Genomic DNA, 20,556 nt, shown 5'->3' with positions numbered 1-20,556 from the left:
TCAAGAAATGTGTTACTGTTAATTGAATTCTTGCTACAGTTACCTTTGCAAACCAATGTTAATGAAACTCCAGTTCAAAGTGGATGGGTTTGGGGAATTGAGATAGCTATTTATGTCCTTACCTGAGATGCCATGATACTCTTGTTAGTAAAATAGCCCAATTAGGAGAGTTCTCATTTATAGCTATTGATCAAGTTTACACCAACTGCTGGGATTTCTAAACAAAACGAATCAGAGGTTCAAAGGCCATAAAGCAAGGTCTGTGAGTGAGAAAGGGAAAAACTTCTCTGCGTTTTGAAAGCCTTTCACCTGAGGAGCAGAGAATGGACTTGCTCCTACCTGAAGCCAGGTTCCGCTCCGTCCCTCACCTAGCTCGCTGTCCCTTCCCCCACTCGCTGAACCTCCCAGTTTTGTATCTCTCGTATGGTATTACCAAGCTATAAATTGCCCTAGAGCTTAGAGACAATCAGGTCAGCACCGCTCTCACAAGGGAAAAGCTTCTTACTTCCGAGCAGAATCGTTCAGGGGGAAGAAGAGGAAGGCGGGAGGGAACCCATGCTTTAGTCTTCACTGCGCTGGGGAGGGTGGAGAGAGATGGGGGAAGGGACTGACAGGAACTGCATTCCCAACAGGGTCGCACTTGGCCCAAGTCTACAAACTTAGTGGTGGCTGCAGTGGAAACTCCCAGTGCACTCTCCACCGCCTGGCTGCCGCAGCTGCTGGGTGGAGTCGCGCTCCCCGGCCCCACCTATGGGACGGATCTTCCCCAGCATTGCTGGTCCACAGCACCCTTCACGAAAAGTCGGCTGGCATCCATCTAGCAAGACTCAGATTATTCTGCCCACCACTTCCACCCCAGAACCCCGACAGAATACTATGATTAGCCTCAGATTGCCCAGAGGACCCCCTCCCTGTGTCTCAGTTTGAGGATCCTTTCATATCCCCCTCCCTGCTCTGCTTTTGCAACTCTGCTGGGTCAAATGGCCAAAGACAAACTTCTGCCTCTCCTTCCCCGCTCCCACCTTTTCAAAAACCCACAGCCTGCGAGCCCACACACAACGGAACTCCTAGGGTGCTGTTGCAGTCTGGGCATGCTCAGTATCAGAGCAGGTTTTGATTGAAAGTTAAAAAAAAAAAAAAAAGAAAGAAAGAAAGGGGGGGAAAGCTTTGTATTATGCTGTCTCCTTCTCTTGTGCCTATGGCTTGCTGAACAGGTTTCAGGGCATCCCTGAGCCTACCCAAAGGGTTTATCAGATGCCCTTGATTCCGTCTCCTTGGGATCTGTCCCTCTCTTAGTTCACCCCCTCCCCCAGCCCTCCCGAATCTCCCTCTTCTGGTCCCTGTCCGCTATGGGGATGGAGAGACACTAACAGAACTGGGATGGGCGATGTTGGCTGAGCGGATCCACCTATTATTAGTGCGCCCGGATTGGCTCCTTGGAGCAGCGTACCCGAGGTGGAACCAATCAGGAGGTTGGGGCTGGGAGCTGATGGGCGGCCGCCTCCTCACTGGAGGGATTCCTGGAGAAGCTGCAGTGTGGGGATGCTCTAGACCGAGTACTGCCCTCGGTGTCTTTTCACCTCCTCTTTCTGCAGCGGCGGCGGCGGCGGCAGCGGCTGTGGCAGCAGCACTTAGCAGCGGCAACTTGAGGCTGCACCCCGGGCCAGCCCCCCAGGGTGGTGCTCAACTGAGAGGGGGGCTCAGCGCCCCAAGGGGTGTGTGTAGGGTGGGGGTGGCCAGCTGGGACCAGCTGGTGACCCTGAGAAACCTCCCACACACCCACACCCACACACCCCTTTTGTGTTGCAGGCTGCCCCTCCAAGAGCAGAGGCAGCAAGAGGACGTGTGTGTCTTGCACAGGTCCACGCGGGGAGAGCAGTGGGGACGGAGACCGGCACCACCTTCTGGTCCTCCAGGTAAGACAGCGAGACTGGCAGCGTGGCCACCTCGGAGGTGCCCATTTGCTTGAATCCGTCCTCAAGATTTTACTCTCGATACACTTGGGTTTTGGTGGTGGGAGGCTGCGACCTGGGGAGGGAGCCCCGGGTTGCCTATTGTGAGAAATACAATGAGCCACATGTACATCTCCTGGAAAAGCACTTTGCACAGCGCCCGTGATTTAGAGCCTGGAGTTGCTGTTGGGCATCCCCCATCTTCTTGCTCCCTCTTTCCTTCTCATTCTTTCTTCTCCGACCCCCACCCCCAGGCTCAATCTCTCACCTCCCCCACCCCTCGCTCAGTCTCTCTCGCGTCTTCACCCTCCTCCCATCCTAAGAAGGCACAGGGTTTCTTTCTCATCCTGGAGGGGATTGCCTTTTCTCAGAGGGAAGAGGGGGGTGGTGAAGAAAAGAGAAAGATTTCTTTTTGCACCCCCCCCCCCCGCCGGGGTGGGGAACCGAGGTAGAATACAACCTCCGCGAAAATTAAGAGTACAGAAAGCAATTAAACTGAATAAAGGGAGTAGACAAGCCATCCAGCCCGGGCTGTCAGAGAGGGGAAGCATCAAGTTTGACTTGATCTCCTCCTTGCAAGAGGCTGTGCCTCTTACTTGATTCCTTCAAACTAAACAGAAATAAACCACTGATCTAACCCACTTTCAACTGCTTAATTGTTGTTGCTTTTAAGTGCTAACCATCTGATTCTTCCTGTTTCCATCTGTCCTGTGGGACTGATTTGGTATTGCCCATCAGTGGTAATGTCTGAACTTTCAGGGGTTTCTCATGTAAAGAAAAAAAAATTAAAAACAGATTATTACTTTCCTGAGGTTCTCTGGTATGGCCTTTTTGTTGGGGGGCAAAAAATGTAAAGTTTCAAAACATTTGTAAGTGACACCAGTGTTATCAAGAGGTTTGGAGTTCTACTTTGAGAAGGCTAATCTTCTAGTTAGTTTTGTATACATGTTGATTTTCACTTTATTGAATATTAACCCTTCGGTGACATAAAGCAACTGTTTCACTTTTCTGTTAAAGCTAATTTTGTGTATGAATTGCCACTTCATTCTACCTTTTCTCTATGTTTGCATTTTTTTGCCTGGATATCAAATTCATGCCTTGCCTTATTTTCCTTTAATGAGAATATTTAATGGATGTAAACATGGTTTTTATGCAATTTCAGTACTCCATTTGGAAGGCACATGGAAGCTCAGTTGGCCAAGAATCCTCTTGTACTGGAACAAAGTTTAGAAAGTAATGGTAGGAAGATAGCCTCAAATTTTAAAAATCTTAAAAGGAAAATTGTTTTTGTTCTCGTGTCTTATTATAAGAAAGAGAAGGATATCAAAACAACTATGTTCCCTGGCTGCCGGCCGGCACAATAGGTCAAGTGAAAGGTACTTGTTGGACAGAGCCTTAACAGCAGCTTCAGCATCTAATTCCATCATCAGTGATATAAGCTTTCCTTTCCTGTTATTCATCAGAGATGGCTAAGTGATTATTGTCAGATGGGAGGAGGTAGAGAGAAGTGCCTAGTTGAATGTAATGGGAAAGCATTCCAAGTGGGTCCTACATGAGCAGAGAGAAGCCAGCAGATGTTAGTGTCCAGATGAATCCTTTCCTTTGATTTATCAGGGGAAATGCCAAGTCTTACATTTTTTTCTTTGTGCACACTTGGGGTAAGAAAAGGCAATCTTCTCTCTAACTCTGTCTGCTCTTCCACACTAATTTACGTACCCCAGAAAGTATTTTTTTCAGCACATATCTTTAGTGTATAAGTTTATACACTGACTTAGAGAAGAGCTGGTTTCATTTACCATCAATGTAATGCATATTTTCTAAACCCATTTTCCATTTGAGGCACTTATCTTTCCTATCTAAGTAGAATTACCTAGAGTCACAAAAACAAGATCTTCTGTCTAGGGCTTTGACACTTAAATGCCTTTTTTTTAATTTTTAATGTAGTATCTCTGTTGAAAGTTAACTAATTTTTAGAGGTGCCACCTTTTGGATACAAGGACCAAAGGGCAATCGCTTAATTGCTTCATGAGTATACAACGGAATTAACAAGTTTAGACGTGAAAAGATGTACAAAAAGGAAACCCAATTTCTTCCCATGTGAGCAAATTAAGATTTTGTTTGCTTATTTCTCTACCGTCTTAGGAGAGGTAAAAGTTTGGGCTTGATTTGTGACATTTATTTTCATGTCTCTTTACAAATATTAATTATAGCAAGGACATGTGAGAGAGATGCATATAAGTATTTAGTTTTTCACATACTTCGGAAAAATGAAGCCTTTATATTCTAGAAGTCAGAACTAATTCCAATATAGAGTAAGTGGGTTGAGAGAGACTTGAAATGATACACTGTAGGAAATTATTTCCCTGTCATCCCACAAAATGTTGCAGTGTGATAATTTCATACAATCTTCATATTTTCTCCTTTAAAAAGAATATCTTAGCAAATCTTATTAATGTTTCAGAGCAAATATGGTAATTAGACTTTAACATATTTTTATCAGAACTAAAGTCTGCTCCTATACAGAGGAAATCCTAAACTGTTAATTCCATAAAATACCACACAATAGAGAGTTGTTACAGAGTGGTTCAAAGCTTCATTTCCTAACAGAGAATATTATTCTATTTGGTCAAATGATCAGATAGTTCTAATCAAGAAATATGAAAATGGATAACATGGTATTTACATGATAAGATTTGCATATTAGGCTTGGTGCTAACTGAAAATAAAACTAGAATATAGTAGCTTGTTTTAATTATATTTGCAAAATGAAATAGAAGATTAATAAATGCAGAATGTGTTAGAAATCTGAAAGTTAATTTGAACTTCCCGTTAGCCTAAAGACACCATGGACATGATATCAATTCATCTCTTTCGAGGTCATTTTATTAAATCGATTTAGAGAAATTCCCCGAACAGGTTTTGAGAAACATCTAATCTTAAAGAACTCAACTTAAGACAGACAATTCTATGAGCCTGAAATACTTATGTCTCTTATGATTTCCAGTTTGTGCAACAGTCGGGAAGAGATATCATTAAAGCCAAATTGGAACATAACATTTCTTTTTCTAATGGTAGTGATTAGATGATTTGGGGGAGGGAAAGCAGAAATAAAACTGTTTGATTACATAATGGAACAAATTTGGTCTGTTACTACAAAAAACTAAGACCAAAGTTTGACTTTCTGCCATAGAATAATGTAGGTGTGGGTCTTGCAAGTGTTTTTGCTAAATAATAATGCTTTCTAAAATTAAATATCTGATCTACTTGTGGACTTTTAAAATTTTTAAATGATTTGTTTGTCATAAATCCATCTGTATCAAAAGTTTAATGTATAAGAGATGCTTTTTAGCTGAATTTGTTCTCCATTGAAATTGACCAAAGCTATTGAAACAGGAATAAAGTATATGGCGTCTAACTACATAAGTATTTATCATTTAGGGACGTATGTATGCATATATGTGTGTGTGTGTGTACATTTTTAAATTACATAACATTTTCTAAAAGGATTAGAGATTAATGGAAAGTATCAAATAATCTGTGAAGCTAGGGAGTACTCCTGTAAAAAGTACCAAAGAAAAATAACAGTGTCTTGGGGATGCTTTTAATGGTTCTTTGGTTGAAAGCCTAGGAATACCCAGAGGCAAAATTAACAGGGGGTCTAGATCTTTCCCTTTATATAGCTCTTCCATGGCTTTGGCAAAAAGTTATTTTTATATGAATCTTGTATTAAGAAAAAATTCTCAGTACAAGAAGATGCACTTCTATATACAGGTAACAAGCTGAAGTCATATTTTCACATGATTTGGACATAATGGAGGGATAAACTTTTTGTTTTTCTAAGGCTCCTATCAGGTGTTTCTTTGAACATTTGCATAAAGGTAAATTTGTTCCCAATCTTTTACATAATTGAATGACATGGTTATCATTGCTTTTTCAGGTAAGGGGGTGTGGATTGATATCTTTAATAATTACTCTAGGTATGATCAATATTTTTTGTAGTATTTTTGAAAACTTGATTTAAACCTCTCCATTAAGTATGGCCATTTTTTTAAAGCAGGGATTTAATTTCTCCAGATAGAAGAAGACAGTATTTTTCCTTTAGCTTCTCTGTCATTTTAAGAGTTCTTGAAGAACTATTTTATATGGACTATAAGAAACTATGGCAGCAGGGCATATGAACGTCAGTCTACTCATGTGTTAGAAATAGGAAAATAAACTTATTTTAAATTATATTGCAAATATATTCATGCTATCTATTGTAAGTAAGAAAACATGCCACCCTTTCTTGTATCTATGAATAAAACTTCAACCTTTACTGTTTTATTTAAACAAAACTATTATTTTAGTGTATACAATGCGAAATATGCTATGTTGTCAAGAGAGTAAGCACTGGGGATGCTATTTGTGTAGTTTTAAATAGAATTATAGAGGTCCTTTTGCAAAGAAGCCTCCTTTTAAAATATCTGTTTCCTTAATTTAAAAGCAATATTTAAGAGAGTTCTAAAACAAATTAAAGCCCAATTTGGAATAAAAATAACACATTTATAATAGTACTAGAAATGAATTTTCTGCCACATCTTTAAAAAATGCAAAGCAGATTTAAAAAATTATTTCTCTAATTTCTCTAATTTTTATATTTAGTTTAATTATAAATTCTAGTTGTGTAGAACTAGTTCTTATTCTCTCTGGGTTTCCTTTGTCTCTACAGTGCTCAGTGCTTGGAAGTTTATGTGGCATGCTGGTTTCCATAATTTACCAGTAATGTAAATGAGGGGAGGTCACAGTTCATCTTTTTGGTTACTGCTATTGTAGAGATACAGAAAAAAATAATGGTCATTCCTATATTGGTCTCACATGTAGTATGTTGAACCTACTAATTAGACACATAGGGAGTAATTTTGTTAAAGAGGAGCTCTGGAAAATTGTAAAGCAGATGAAGATAATAAATGCCCTTTATTTCTTAGCTGTTTGTACAAAATGGGAGCTGGAAAATTTCCATGCAAAATGAGAATGGCCTTTTTCAGCTAGTGTAAAAATCTGGTGAAACTATTTGGTTAAGGTATAATTTCCTAACAGTCACGTAAGACAACATTTCATCACGCATACCAGATAACAACTGAGCACAGAATAATCCCAAATACTGTGGGTAAGATATATGGCTAAGTGCCTCAGTCAGGAATTAATTTTTGGTTGAAATATCTAATTAATCAAATCCAGATATTGTACTGAAACTTGGGTCTTACCTCATCCCAGTGAACCTATTTCTCTGTGAAATGTAGCTTTGTTTTTAATTCTAAACAGTGTAGAACTCATATAATTATTATATTTTGCCAAAGAATATTATGAGTAAAAGGAGTTGTATGTTTTTTCTAAATAATTCAACTAGTTACCCAAGGATAAAATGCACATAGGCACTTAAACACAAATAGAATCACAGAGTTACTTAAATATCGAACATTTTTATACTACAATTGCTTAAATAAGACACACTATTTCTTGTCCTTCTCCTACATCCTCCCTGACTGCAACCATCTTTTCAGTCACATGGGAATTGAGGTGAAAGGTAGGCAAGACCACCTTGCACCTCTGATGAGAATTCCCCCTGGGGTGTGGCCTCCAGGGGGCAGTCTCTTGTTTTTATCTGAGGTCCATTTCCTCTCTGGGCCAGCCTTGTGGCCCAGACTTCACTTGAGCTTGGAAGCGGGTAATTGGATTTACTAATTGCTACTGAGAGATTTGTGGGCATATTTTCATCAACATGAGGCAAAAACACACGGAATACTCAGACAAAACATACACAGCTATACCAAAGTTAGTACTAACACTTTTAAAATGTGATGTTGATCTTCTATGTTTTACGATAACGTATAAAAGAGCTTTTATTCCATGTAATTTCTTTTCATGACTCACAAATGATCCAAGCAAATGGTGAGATTGTTAAACCATGAATCAGTGTAACTTTTTATACTTATTAACACAGTGGATAAAGCTGAATTTTTTGTTAAAAAGAATTTCAGATAACTTGGATAGGCTTTAGTACTTCTGAAATACATACTTGTGTCTTGTTCTGGAGCCCTTAAGCATTTATGTAACTCATCCTTATCATCACAGATAATTGAGAATTGGTTTGCTTTTCTGTGGAACTTCTAGATATTATTGTAAAACACCACCTAAGATTGCTTTTAGGATGGATTATTAATAATTTATTTTCTGACATAATTTTATGTGAACGTTACTATAAATATAAACAGCAGTATAGCATCACAGCAGCAGGCTGGACTCACAAAAATGTCCATTTAGAATTGTGTGCTCTCTCCTTGAGAAGAAAGAGCCAATTGAGTGTATTTTTTTCTTTATGATGTACTGTACCCCAGTATTCTAGCAATGTAAACAGTGGATAGGACCTTGGTCACCACCTGTAAAATATGGACACTGCTTACTTGAGAAAAAAAATCAATTTTTTTTTTAGACAAATAATGACTTTTGAGACAAGGACAAGTGGTATAACACAGGAGAAGAAGGCCTAGCTGAGCTTCTCTAGTCATCAGGCTTTGAGTTAGCAGGATTATTAAGAACAGTTGACACAATTTCTTACGAGAAAGACAAGGTAGCAAAGCATTGAATCTGTTTCTGACTTAGATTCTCTGCCAGATCCTGGTTTACAAGGCTGGCTTTCTGCCTAATCCTCAGCATTTTCATCAGATTTGAGGAATGAATAAAGTGAACCATTGGGCATTACAGCATGTTTCTAGAGCACCAGAATCTCTTCTATAAATAGAATAACATCACCATCCTATTTTAACCAGAGTCCAAACTCCAAGGCCACAGTTTTTATATTTAAATATATATGAATCAGACCACTATATGCCTAGAAATGCTTGAGTTTTATCTGTCTGGGTGCAGGAAATTCTCATGTTAAAAGCTTAGTTAATAACATGATAGTACATGTATCTATTTTTAGTTTTTTATTTAAAATTATGTTAAATTTAAAAAACCAAGCAACCACCTTGAGATACATCTAATAATTCAAGAAAGTGACTTGTCAACAAAAAGCCAACACACTCCTAAATTGACCAAAACTGATCTTCTTTTAAATTGTGAAAACATAAAGACAAAAAGTACTTGATAGGCAAATTTCCAATTTTTTTTTAAAACGAGATTCGTAGGTACTTCCCAACACTTATAAACACCACAAAATGAATATTGATGACCGTGGAGAGCCAACTCCTTAGGAAAGAGTAGACAGTTTCTGTTCTGGCTTTGAGAATCTGTTTCATCCTTTATATATTGAACACATAGTGACAGTTTTATTTCTCTTGACTTCTGGACCTTTGGACTTGTATGCCTTGAAGCATATTACTACTCCCTTCCGGCATGGAAGAGATTTGCTCAGCTCTCCGGCTAAGAGTAATCTTGTAACGCCCTTGCCTTTCCTTACATTTTCTTCCTTCTTCACCTCTTCCCTTCCGACCCTCTCCTTATTTTTCCTTCTTTCCTTTTTCTATCTTAATGAATTATTTTCCTATAGAACTGGGAGCTTAGTACTCTAGGGCCCATACTAATCTCTACCAGCTGGATTTATTTTTTTGTCAACAAGCAAGAAATTTATTTCTTAATTTGTATACATTTTAGGTTAGCTTCACAAAACAGCTGTATATATAAATAAGGGAGCAGCCTCTTCATTTGTTTATGGAATGTGCCATGATTTGAATGTTTTTAAGGTCTTACAGGTAAAGTCTAGCCTATTGGTAATTTCTAGACCAAATTTGATTACAGAGAGATAGAACAATAATGTTTGAAAGTCCCAACAAATGGCATATCCTATTAGGTACTTTTCCCCCCTACTTTGTTCTTCTAATGACAACAATTAAATCACTGTTTTCATGACAGTTAATATAGCACTGTATTTTTAAGAATTGCATTGCTTTACTTGATTTTGATGATGAAGAGATTCTCCATTTTACAGACGTGATAAAGGAGACTAAGGAATTAAGTTACCTGCTTGCAGGTTACACACTTAGGAAGCCTTTTATAATTTTCACCTACTGAATCATACTGCCTCAGCATTTAATTAAGAAAAAAAAGTACGTTTTCACATTTTCTCACTATATATGAAGTAGTTTGCTATTTCCTATCAAAATTAGAAACAAACATCTGTGGTCCATATATACAGTGGAATACTACTCAGCCACCAGAAAGGGTGAATACCCAACTTTTACATCAACATGGATGGGACTGGAGGAGATTATGCTAAGTGAAATAAGTCAAGCAGAGAAAGTCAATTATCATATGGTTTCACTTATTTGTGGAATATAAGAAATAGCATGGAGGACATTAGGAGAAGGAAGGGAAAAATTTAAGCAGGGAAATCGGAAGAGAAGACAAACCACGGGAGACTATGGACTCCAAGAAACAAACTAAGGGTTTTAGAGGGGAGGGGGGTGACGGGATGGGTTAGCCCGGTAATGGGTATTAAGGAGGGCACATATTGCATGGAGCACTGGGTGTAATATGCAAACAATGAATCATGGAACACTATATCAAAAACTAATCATGTACTGTAGGGTGACTAACATAACATAATAAAATAAAGTTTAAAAAAAAGAAAAGATAGGGAAATTTTAATATACTGTCATTATTCTTGTGACCCTAACTTTGAAATAAATTGTATTTGTATTTTAAAATTATTCAAAGGACAGTTTCTAAAATGTAAGAGAAGTCACTAAGCTTGAGTCACTAGGCTCGGTTGGCCCTTAGTCATTGCTATATCACTGCAATTTGAAATGTAATCACACTTGTTTCCTTATTTGTGAACTACAGAGTCCTAGGCTACCTCCTAAGTGCACAGAGATGTGATTGAGATAATGAGTATTGTAGCTTTACCCCAAGTTCTCCATCTTTGTCTCTCATTATGTTCCTCATTTGCACTCACACACGCAACTTGTTACTGCTTCCTGAACCTAATACTAATGGAAGTTGTTCAATCTATCGATGCTTTTCTCTTCTATTTCAAGACAGAGAATGCTAAGCAAGGAACATATCCAAGCCCAATTATTATTCAGTCTTCATGTGAAGCCCATCAGTTGGCAATTCTTAGTGTGAAGAAATAAACACAGTTGGGAGTGATTGCCAAGAGCCATACACGTTGTGATGTGGACTAACTTGATTGACTCTCTAGCTTATCTGATACAAGGAAACAGGAGTTTTAATTGGGAAAGGCCTATTGAAAGAATGCAAGATTAATTAGAGCATAGGAGAGGTATTTATGGGGATTATTGGACAAACACAAGCTAATCATATTCTTGTGTTCTTCCTGCATGTCAGGCACTTTTCTGTGTACTTTCTATGTTCCACTCCATTTAATATTTCCAATAATCTTAAGAGGTTGGTACTAATTTGTAATTTTTCAGATGAGAAAATTGTGGGGAGAAAAGTAACTTGTCAGGGTCCTATGACTATTACGTAGTAGGATATCGATTGAAACCCAAGCAGTCTATTTATAGAACCAGTACTCAACCATAAGCAATCATATTATCATTAAGCTCCTCAGCGGAAGAAGGGGAGCAAATGGTGACCAAGAATTAGAGGTGTCTAAAAAAGATTGAAGAGACACAGGCAAACTTTATCCACTTCATAGTTTGAGTCAATATGACCATCATGGTGATGTGATAAAAGCATGAAACTTAAGAGTCTTATAGACCTGGGTACAAATACCTACTCTGTCATGGTGAGCTTCAGTAAAATATTTCACTGCTAGAGGGTTCGCTTCACCAGGAAGAGAAATGTAATAATGTTTGCAAATTGTCTTATACTTTGTTAGCGGGTGCCGATCTGACTGACCACCCTTGTCACCCATTTTTATTAGAAACTATTTCACTTGCAAAATGTCCACCTAACTAAAAATGATTTAAGAAAGAAAAGGGATTTTAGAACTCGTGTTACCACAAAGTTCAAGAGTATTTTGGATTTAGTCTTGGCAGGAAATGGGAAATCAGGGCGCCTGGGTGGCTCAGTTGGTTAAGCGACTGCCTTTGGCTCAGGTCATGATCCTGGAGTCCTGGGATCGAGTCCCGCATCGGGCTCCCTGCTCTGCGGGAAGCCTGCTTCTCCCTCGGCTTGTGTTCCCTCTCTTGCTGTCTCTCTCTCTGTGTCAAATAAATAAATAAAATCTAAAAAAAAAATTTTTAAAAATAAATAAAAATAAATTAAAAAAACGGAAATGGGAAATCAAACTGTATGATCCCCTACTCCCTCCCCGCCTCTTATCTTGGATCTATTTTCCTCTGCCATCACTTTATTTCGACTCAGGCTCTTTGTTTACAGTGGTCGGAATGCACCAAGTGACTATAGGGTTATGTAAGAAATTTTGATGTAAAGAGAACATCTTTTTTGTCAAAAAATTCCAGGATAAGTTTGATGGGAACAACTTGGGTCACTTGCCCTGAACCCATGAAATAGGATATTTATCTAAGCTGAGCATTGTGCCATCCCTGGATATAAAAGTTGGACATAGCATTACTTAACTAAATGAAAGAGTTTTGCTGTTACAAGAAGGAAAATGACTAGATTTAGGGCAGGCAAAAGCAGCAAACATCCAGTTCATAAGGTATAGGCACTGACCCTGAGAAAGGATGCCAGCTGGCCTTAATGCTGGAGCAGGCTCCTGGAGAGCCCCTGTTGTTCCAGCCACTAACCCCTCAGTTGGTGGGTCATGGGAAGATCCAGGAAATTCAAGGAAAGGGTCCATAGTAGTTGAGGTTGTGGAGAGTAGTGGTACTCAGAGGCTTGAAGCAATGACCATTTACCAACAAATATGGAAATACTCAATAATTTGACAACAGGTATGACTAAATCTGTGTGGAAAGACAATATCAGAGGCTGAGGGCTAAGTTGAGTGTCATCTAATTTTGGGAGTCTTTACTGTCTTTCTTTCTCTTTTTTAATATAGTAGCAGGTACTTCTAGAACTTGAGGATTCTTAAATTCTGAGCTCAGTAGAGCTCAGAACAGCCAACTGAAGATATGTACCGGGCCAGCTCTGCATAGATCAATACTTCAAATTTTTGTTGTGTGTGTATGTGGGGGAGGGGGGGATCTTCAAATCTATAACTACCCTATTGTCCTAACCACCTACGTATTGCTACAGATACAACAGAATGCATTTGCACAAAATTAGGATACATTTTCTCCTTGCTGTACCCCGAAATGAAAAGGAATTATTTAGAAATAATGTGTGTTTCTTCAGGAAGTACCAACTTGTTTTTATTACATGCTAGGCACTGTTCTGGATGCTGGGAATCCAGAAGCAAATACATCAGACAAGCTCTGTGCTTTTTAAGGCAGCTTGCATTCTAGGGATTGATCCAGACAATGAAAACCAACATCAGTAACAGCAAAACACAACTAAGAGGGTTTCAAAAAGTGAGAAATGCTATAAAATAATAAAATAAGACAGACGAATAAATAAGGCAACATTGGGGACTCTGGTCAACTAAAACTATGTAAGTTGAGGCATAAAAGGAGAAGGGGCCAGCTACGTAAAAATTCCAGGAAGAGCACTGTGGGCAGAGGAAACCGGGTGCAGAAGCTCTGTAGAGGGAATGAGTTTGGCCTGCTCATGGAAGACAGAGAAAGCAAATATAGCTGAAGTGTAAAGATACTAGTTTCATGAGTAGAACCATGATTTAATATTTTAATTAAAATAATCTTTAAACCTGATTAAGGAAATTTTCAAAACAGTATGATCGTACATAACCTCAAAATCATTTAAATATATGTGGTATCTCTTATCTGTGTAATACATTTCCAGTCTGTGTTCATAGGCTTACATTTTTTAAAAAAGATTTTATTTACTTATTTGACAGAGAGTAAGAGAGTACAAGCAGGGGGAGCAGTAGAGGGAGAGGGAGAAGGAGGCTCCCTGCTGAGCAGGGACCCCAATGTGGGGCTTGATCGCAGGACCCTGGGATCATGACCTGAGCTAAAGGCAGACTCTTAACTGACTGAGCCACCCAGGTGCCCCAGAGGCTTACATTTTTTTAATGGTTACAATCATGGAATACATACTATTTCCACCCTGACTTTCAAATGCATTCTTAGGAGTCTTACAGGTATGTATTTTCATTCTCCATATTCATCTTTAGAAGTGTAACTCCTTTTGTGGCATGTATTCCATAGACACTTTCTATATATCATCTCTTGAATCTTGATAACCTTTCTTGTTTTGCCCTCCATTTCTAAGGGAATTGCATACATGGCCTACCCCCAATTTTATTATTTCTCTGAATTTACATGAACATTTGGCTTTTTATTACAGTAGTGATTTTTTTCAATGTAATTTCCTTTTGAGTATATATTCAATTATATCCTACAAAACTCTAATTTAGATTTTGAAACAAAAGTAAATAAACACTGGAAACATAATGAAACAAATCATTTTGTGTTGATTGTCATTTAGACAACACGGGTCTCAGAGCATTAACCGGAAATTATTTTTCCTTTATCTAGTTTCATATCCTGATTTCAAGAACTCAATAACCCAAGTCTACCTAGGTCACTTTATGATAGTAAACTGGATGCTAAAAGAGGTATATTAACTTTTGTGAGATTGCAGTACCACTCAATACACCACAGCAGTAATGAAGTAATAATTAAAGCGTCAATCGTAAATGGTCTTCTTTTTTCCCTTAAGATTCCTCTGGACATTATACTCTGAGAATAACCTATGGAGTTTTCTTTGCTGAAATTGCACAAAATCACCTGTGTGTGAATATAGCAAGAGTATTACGATAAGTATTATGATCAATATTCTGGTCAATAAGGGATATGCTTTGTTTTCCTTATCTGTGGAATCAAGGCTCTTTTGTATCCTACATACCTTATGTTTTAGTACATAGGTACATATATACTTGCATATATTTGGATTTTTTTTAAATATTGCTGATTGTGCCACTAACTGCAAGTGTTTCAGGATTTTGCAATGATATTTTTTTATCATCTCTGACTTGCCAGTGCCTGAGAGACAGTTGGAAGAGTGTTCTATAGAACTATTATGTATACCTAATACACAGACACACACACACAATATGAACAGAAGTTCAATGAAATATTTTTTTAAAGATTTTATTTATTTATTTGACAGAGAGATAGCAAGAGCAGGAACACAAGCAGGGGGAGTGGGAGAGGGAGAAGCAGGCTTCCAGTGGAGCAGGGACCCCGCCGTGGTACTCAATCCCAGGACCCTGGGATTATGACCTGAGCTGAAGGCAGACGCTAATGACTGAGCCACCCAGGCGTCTCTCAATGAAATATTTTTCATGGTGTTGTGTTCTAGTATTCTTCTTCAATTTTCCTTTTTTCTAATTCATTAAATAAATCTGGTCATGGCCAAGTAAGTTAACAACCTACTTACAGGTAGCAATCTGTAGTTTTAAAAATACTTCTTATAAAAGTATTACCAATTTTCAAAAAATTATAGTGCATTTAAAAATTCCATTAAGCATATGTAAGTACAATGGATATACAGAAATTTACAGTGGCTTATTTTGAATATAAGGGATCGTCATACTGCAAATGCATGAAGTGTAATAGAATTTCCATACCAAAATTATAATGTTCTTGCTATATTCGTATATGGGTGATTTTGTGTAAATTTGCAGTGGATTATTGTGTTATTTTATTTTATTAATTTTTATTTAAATCAGTTAACACACAGTGTAATATTAGTTTCAGGTGTACAATTTACTGATTCAACACTTCCATACATCACCCAATGCTCATCACTCCTGCACTCTTTAATCCCCATCAACTATTTCACCCATTCCCCCCACCCACTTCCCCTCTGGTAACCATCAGTTTTTTCTATAGTCTGTTTCTCGGTTTTCCTCTTTTTTCTCCCTATGATTGTTCTGTTTCTTAAATTCCACATATGAGTGAAATCATATGGTATTTGTCTTTCTTTGATTGACTTATTTCGCCTAGCATATTACTCTCGCAAAGAACAATAGGAAGACCTCAGTGGCTTAACACCTAAGCCTTATTTCTTGCTTCTACTACTTAACCATTGTGGATCATTGTGTGTGTGTGCACGCGTGTGTGGGTGCACTTGCCTGTGTCCAGTGGTGGGGTGAGGGGGAGTGTTTCTCAGATCTACATAGTCATTCAAGGACCCAGACTGATGAGGGCCTCAGTGACTTATAACACTGTCATCTCAACATAATATTTAAGGATTCATTGCAGTAGGGAGGAAAGCACTGGAAGCTTTCTCACCAGCATTTAACTACTTTGACCCTATAAAAGGCATGAATAATTTCTGGTCAGAGATGATTAGTCAGACCCAGTCTCCATGTCCAACAACTACCAGGGTGCAGAATGTATAACATAGCCCAGGTCTTGGAAGGAGAGGATTTTGTCAAGTTCTTAAAGCTTCTTCTCTAAGTTGCAGCTGGAGAGTCAAAGCTTTATGAAACCATGTAAGAATGAATGATGAATTAGTTGAGAAAGCGATGGCTTCATAGAGGAGGAGATGCATGATCTGCACTCTGAGGGACTTTTGTATTATTATGAGGGATGCTTAGTTCATTCTTTAATGAAAGCTTCTCTTTTCTTGACCTGAATCTCAAACAATGGGTATGTATTAGATTAAGAATGCCAGCATTCCTGGGGCTTGTGACTGGCTCAGTCAGTAGAGCATGTGACTCTTGGTCTCCAGGTCCATACTGGGTGTAGAGATGACTTAAAAATAAAATCTTAAAAAAGAAAAATGCTAGCACTCCTGGCAAATTTGGAGTGTAAACTAAATCACTTCTGACTTACTAGGAGTCCTGACATGAAAACAACTGCCGATTTAATAGATCTGTTTGGATATGTTAAAGACTCCTCACATCCATCACATCCGAACCTGAACTCATTCATTTGACCAACAAATCTAGTCCTTCCCCAATATCTTTGATCCTAATGAATGATTCTACCATCCAACTAGTTGTGTTATTTAGAAACTTGCTTTCATAGGTCTCTCATCCTTAGCCTTCTTGATCATTTTTGGCTCACAAATATCTTTTAAATTTATTTATTATTCTCCACCTCCATTGCTACACCATAATCAAATCAAACTGGCCTTCTTAATTCTACTGTTAACTTGACTTTCAAATCAATGCATTATCTGGGTGCTGCTACTCCCCAGCCTAATTTCTCATATTATTTCTCTCATCTTCATGCTCTGGTCACTCTGGTCTTCTTTCAGATTTTTAATATTCCAATATTCTTCCTGCTTCAGGATCCTAGCACATGCTGCTCCCTATGCTTCAAGTACTGTGGGATGTATCTGCTATGGGCAGACAATAACACTGTAAATTCAAAAATGCAATATGGCTTTATTACATAAAAAATTTTAGGAATAAATTTTTATTATTTATGTTTGAGAGCAAATGTTCAGCTTTTCCATATTATAAGAGAATGAATTTGTCACTTTTAAAAACCGCAGAACTGTCAAAAATTGGCCAACTGTTGTAGAGAGGGATTTGAACAGTAATTGAAACTTTTTTTAAATTTTTTTACATTTGGGGAAACTCTAAGTAGAGTTTAAGTTTGAAATTTTTGAATACTTAACTGCTTTTAAAGAAGAAATGTATTTAGGAGCGGCTGGGTGGCTCAGGTTAAGGGTCTATCTTCAGCTCAGTTCATGATCCCAGGGTCCTGGGATAGAGCCCTGCATTGGGCTCCCTGCTCACAGTGACCCTGCTTCTCCTTCTCCTCCCTGCTCATGCTCTCTCTCACTCTCTCTCTCTCAAATAAATTTTAAAAAATTTTAAAAAAGAAATGTATTCATAAATTCATATCTTATAGTTGAGGGTACTCATGAGACTAAATTTAAGTAAAGGAAATCTTAAGTGGAATGTAGTAAAGAGGTGCTTTAAATTTATAGCACTGAAATTTTAATCTTGGGATTTTTTTTTCCCAATTATTTTGATAATGTATTTTCTCAAAATCATGACATCACAGATTTTTTTTTCTTGTTTGTTTCTTTTCTTTTTAATGGGAATGCTCTGTGATATAACATTCTCTGGGTGTGAAAACACATTTCCAGAAAATATCTGAAAAAAATGCAGTGAAAAATAAATCTTCTATCTAAAGATAAAATAGTGAGACTATAACAAGTACAGGCTGATATGATCTTTAAAATTCTTTGATTACTGATTACTCATTTGAGAATAATTGTGTCAAAAAAATCTGTGAGATATGTTTTCATTTCTATACTTCTTTTCCAACAATAATGCATTAAGTTACAAAATTATAGCAATGAAGAATTAATGTTTACTATCACAGTGCAGAAACTCAGATTGAACTTGAGTGCTCTATGAGTGAAGGAACCATTTTTATGTTGTTTCCAATTACATCCTCATTGTTGACCTACCTAGTAGTCCTTAGCACTTACTTAAGTAAGCACTTAAAAATCTTTGATGGATATTACTGGATGAATCATCCTTGATTTTATTTTCATTTGTTTCTCACTCATTCCTATTTTTCTTCAAACTAATATAGTATCTAAATGTGTGATCTTGGTAATAAGAATCTTCATGAAGTGGAATTAGTTATAGTTGACGCTCATTTTTATACAAGGCAAAAGATGACGACTTTATGTTTAGCAGTCTTTACTTCCCCAAATAAGTTGTCCGCAGAGCTCACTATTAAATTCCAAATGAATGTGTGTTGATTTAAGTGTTCATTTTGTGATAATTAAGAGTATAAACATGTTGAAGGATATATTTCAATTCTACTTTAATGGGACCACTATTTCAGATTATTTGGGTTAATGCTGTCTTTCAAATAGATAATCATTCTTTGCTTTACCTTTTCCCTCCCTCCTCTTCATCTTTTCTTACTACTCTGTTTTTAATCATTTTCTCAGTTATATCATAAATCTGTATCACCTTCAAAACACAAAGAGTTCTATTACTGAGAAACAAAGCTATTCATTCTATATAGATTTTCAATATATGTTTACTTCTTTATATTGGAAACTTTTTAAAAAAGTATGGTTTTTTGCTAATAAAGAGCAATGCTTTTAAAGAAATACTTTAACTTTTTAAATGAAAATGTATTTATGAAATATTTAAAATATTCAAATAATCCAAAAATGTATAAATTGAAAAATAGTTCTTCTTTCAGATCCCTTGTTACTTTTCAGATGTAAGCACTATTAAGAGCTTCTTATATCTACTAATATGCAAATATATATTATATTTAAAATCAGTATTCCATTATATACAATGTGTGTAATGCAGATTTTAAGTTATTAGATGATTTTATTTTGGATACTTTATTTCATACAAACTATAATGATTTTGAAATGTATATATTTTTAATATTAGAGTTATATAAATTATTTTTGGTTAATGTAACATGAAATAATTCTATAAAATATGTTAAATGCAAGTGATTTGGTTTACTTTAAGTTAATTCAGTTTTATAATTTTAAGTATTTTCTGGTATAATTTGTAATGATTGTGTCAATATACATAAGATATATTAAATGATTTTATAGATCTAATTATATTTAAAGATTTTTTTAAAGTTCCACTTTTATCATATTGCAAAGTATTCTTGGGTGACAGATATTATAACATCTTGTTTAAAATTGATATTTCCATCAATTATTATTGTTAGAGATCATAGTCTTCTATAGTATTTTTAATGTTTGAGTTCCTTTATATGTTCAGACACTACTATAAATAAAAATTTTATAATCACATTTAATATATCTTTGGGTGGGGGCTGCAATATGCTAATCAAGGATTTTAAAGAATTTCGGAATATAAATTTTTTAAGAATTATCTTGCACATTTTAGCTATATGACAAATATTTTAAAACAATAAAAAACAACATGGAAGATATCTGAAGGAACATGAAGTGTTTAAGGGTCTTTATAAAATTCATTAAATTTAATAATAATAGTTTACATGTAGAGAGCTTTACATGCCATGTACCATTCTAAGAATTTTTGTGCATTACTCATTTAATCCTATTTCAACCCTATTGTGAGGTTTGTACTATTCTCATTTTTTTTAAGATTTTTATTTATTTATTTGACAGAGAGCACATGCATGGGCACAAGCAGATGGAGCAGGAGAGGGAGAAGCAGGCTCTCCGCTGAGCAAGGAGCCCAGTGTGGGGCTCAGTTTGGGGCTCGATCCCAGGACCCTGGGATCATGATCTGAGCCAAAGGCAGCCGCCTAACCAACTGAGCCATCCAGTTGCCCCAGTTAGGATAATTTTGGAAATGAGAAAATTGAGGTCACAGAAATGATGCTATTACTTACATCATACCCACTGGCAAGTGTTACAGCTGGAATTCAATGAGGAGGCTTTGGCTTTAGAGTTAATAGGATCTAGATCATTTATTCTTTCATTAATTCAGAAAACTGAGCATTAATTTAAAAATACTCAGTATCAGCAACTTAGCAGCCCTCAAAGAGCTTTTATTGGGGGCAGAAAACAAGTGGAAAAAAGAAAGAAAAAAAGAGAGGGGGGGAGGGAGGGAATGAGGTAGGATGGAGGGAAGGTGGTATGTTTTATGTAGCTAAGAGCCATCAAAGAAGTAAAAACA

At 37.0% G+C, this 20,556-nt stretch overlaps 1 protein-coding gene across 4 annotated transcripts in view; it reads left to right on the top strand.

Annotated features, from left to right (window-relative positions):
* The first annotated feature begins 1,514 nt into the window (after positions 1-1,514).
* SYT1 (synaptotagmin 1) overlaps positions 1,515-20,556 on the top strand; it is a 522,467-nt gene continuing 503,425 nt past the window's right edge. For 3 of the 4 annotated variants that reach the window (XM_027594828.2, XM_027594825.2, XM_027594827.2), the window contains exon 1: positions 1,516-1,916. The gene's annotated coding sequence lies outside the window, so the exon portion shown is untranslated. Of the gene's footprint in view, positions 1,917-20,556 lie in introns of all 4 variants that reach the window. The other variant, XM_027594829.2, reaches the window with a different exon arrangement.

Source organism: Zalophus californianus, chromosome 9 (genome assembly GCF_009762305.2).
Source record: "Zalophus californianus isolate mZalCal1 chromosome 9, mZalCal1.pri.v2, whole genome shotgun sequence".
In the NCBI taxonomy this organism is placed as follows: Eukaryota; Metazoa; Chordata; class Mammalia; order Carnivora; family Otariidae; genus Zalophus; species Zalophus californianus.
The sequence above is the reverse complement of the archived record's forward strand: the minus strand, read 5'-3'. Positions and strand labels throughout refer to the sequence as shown.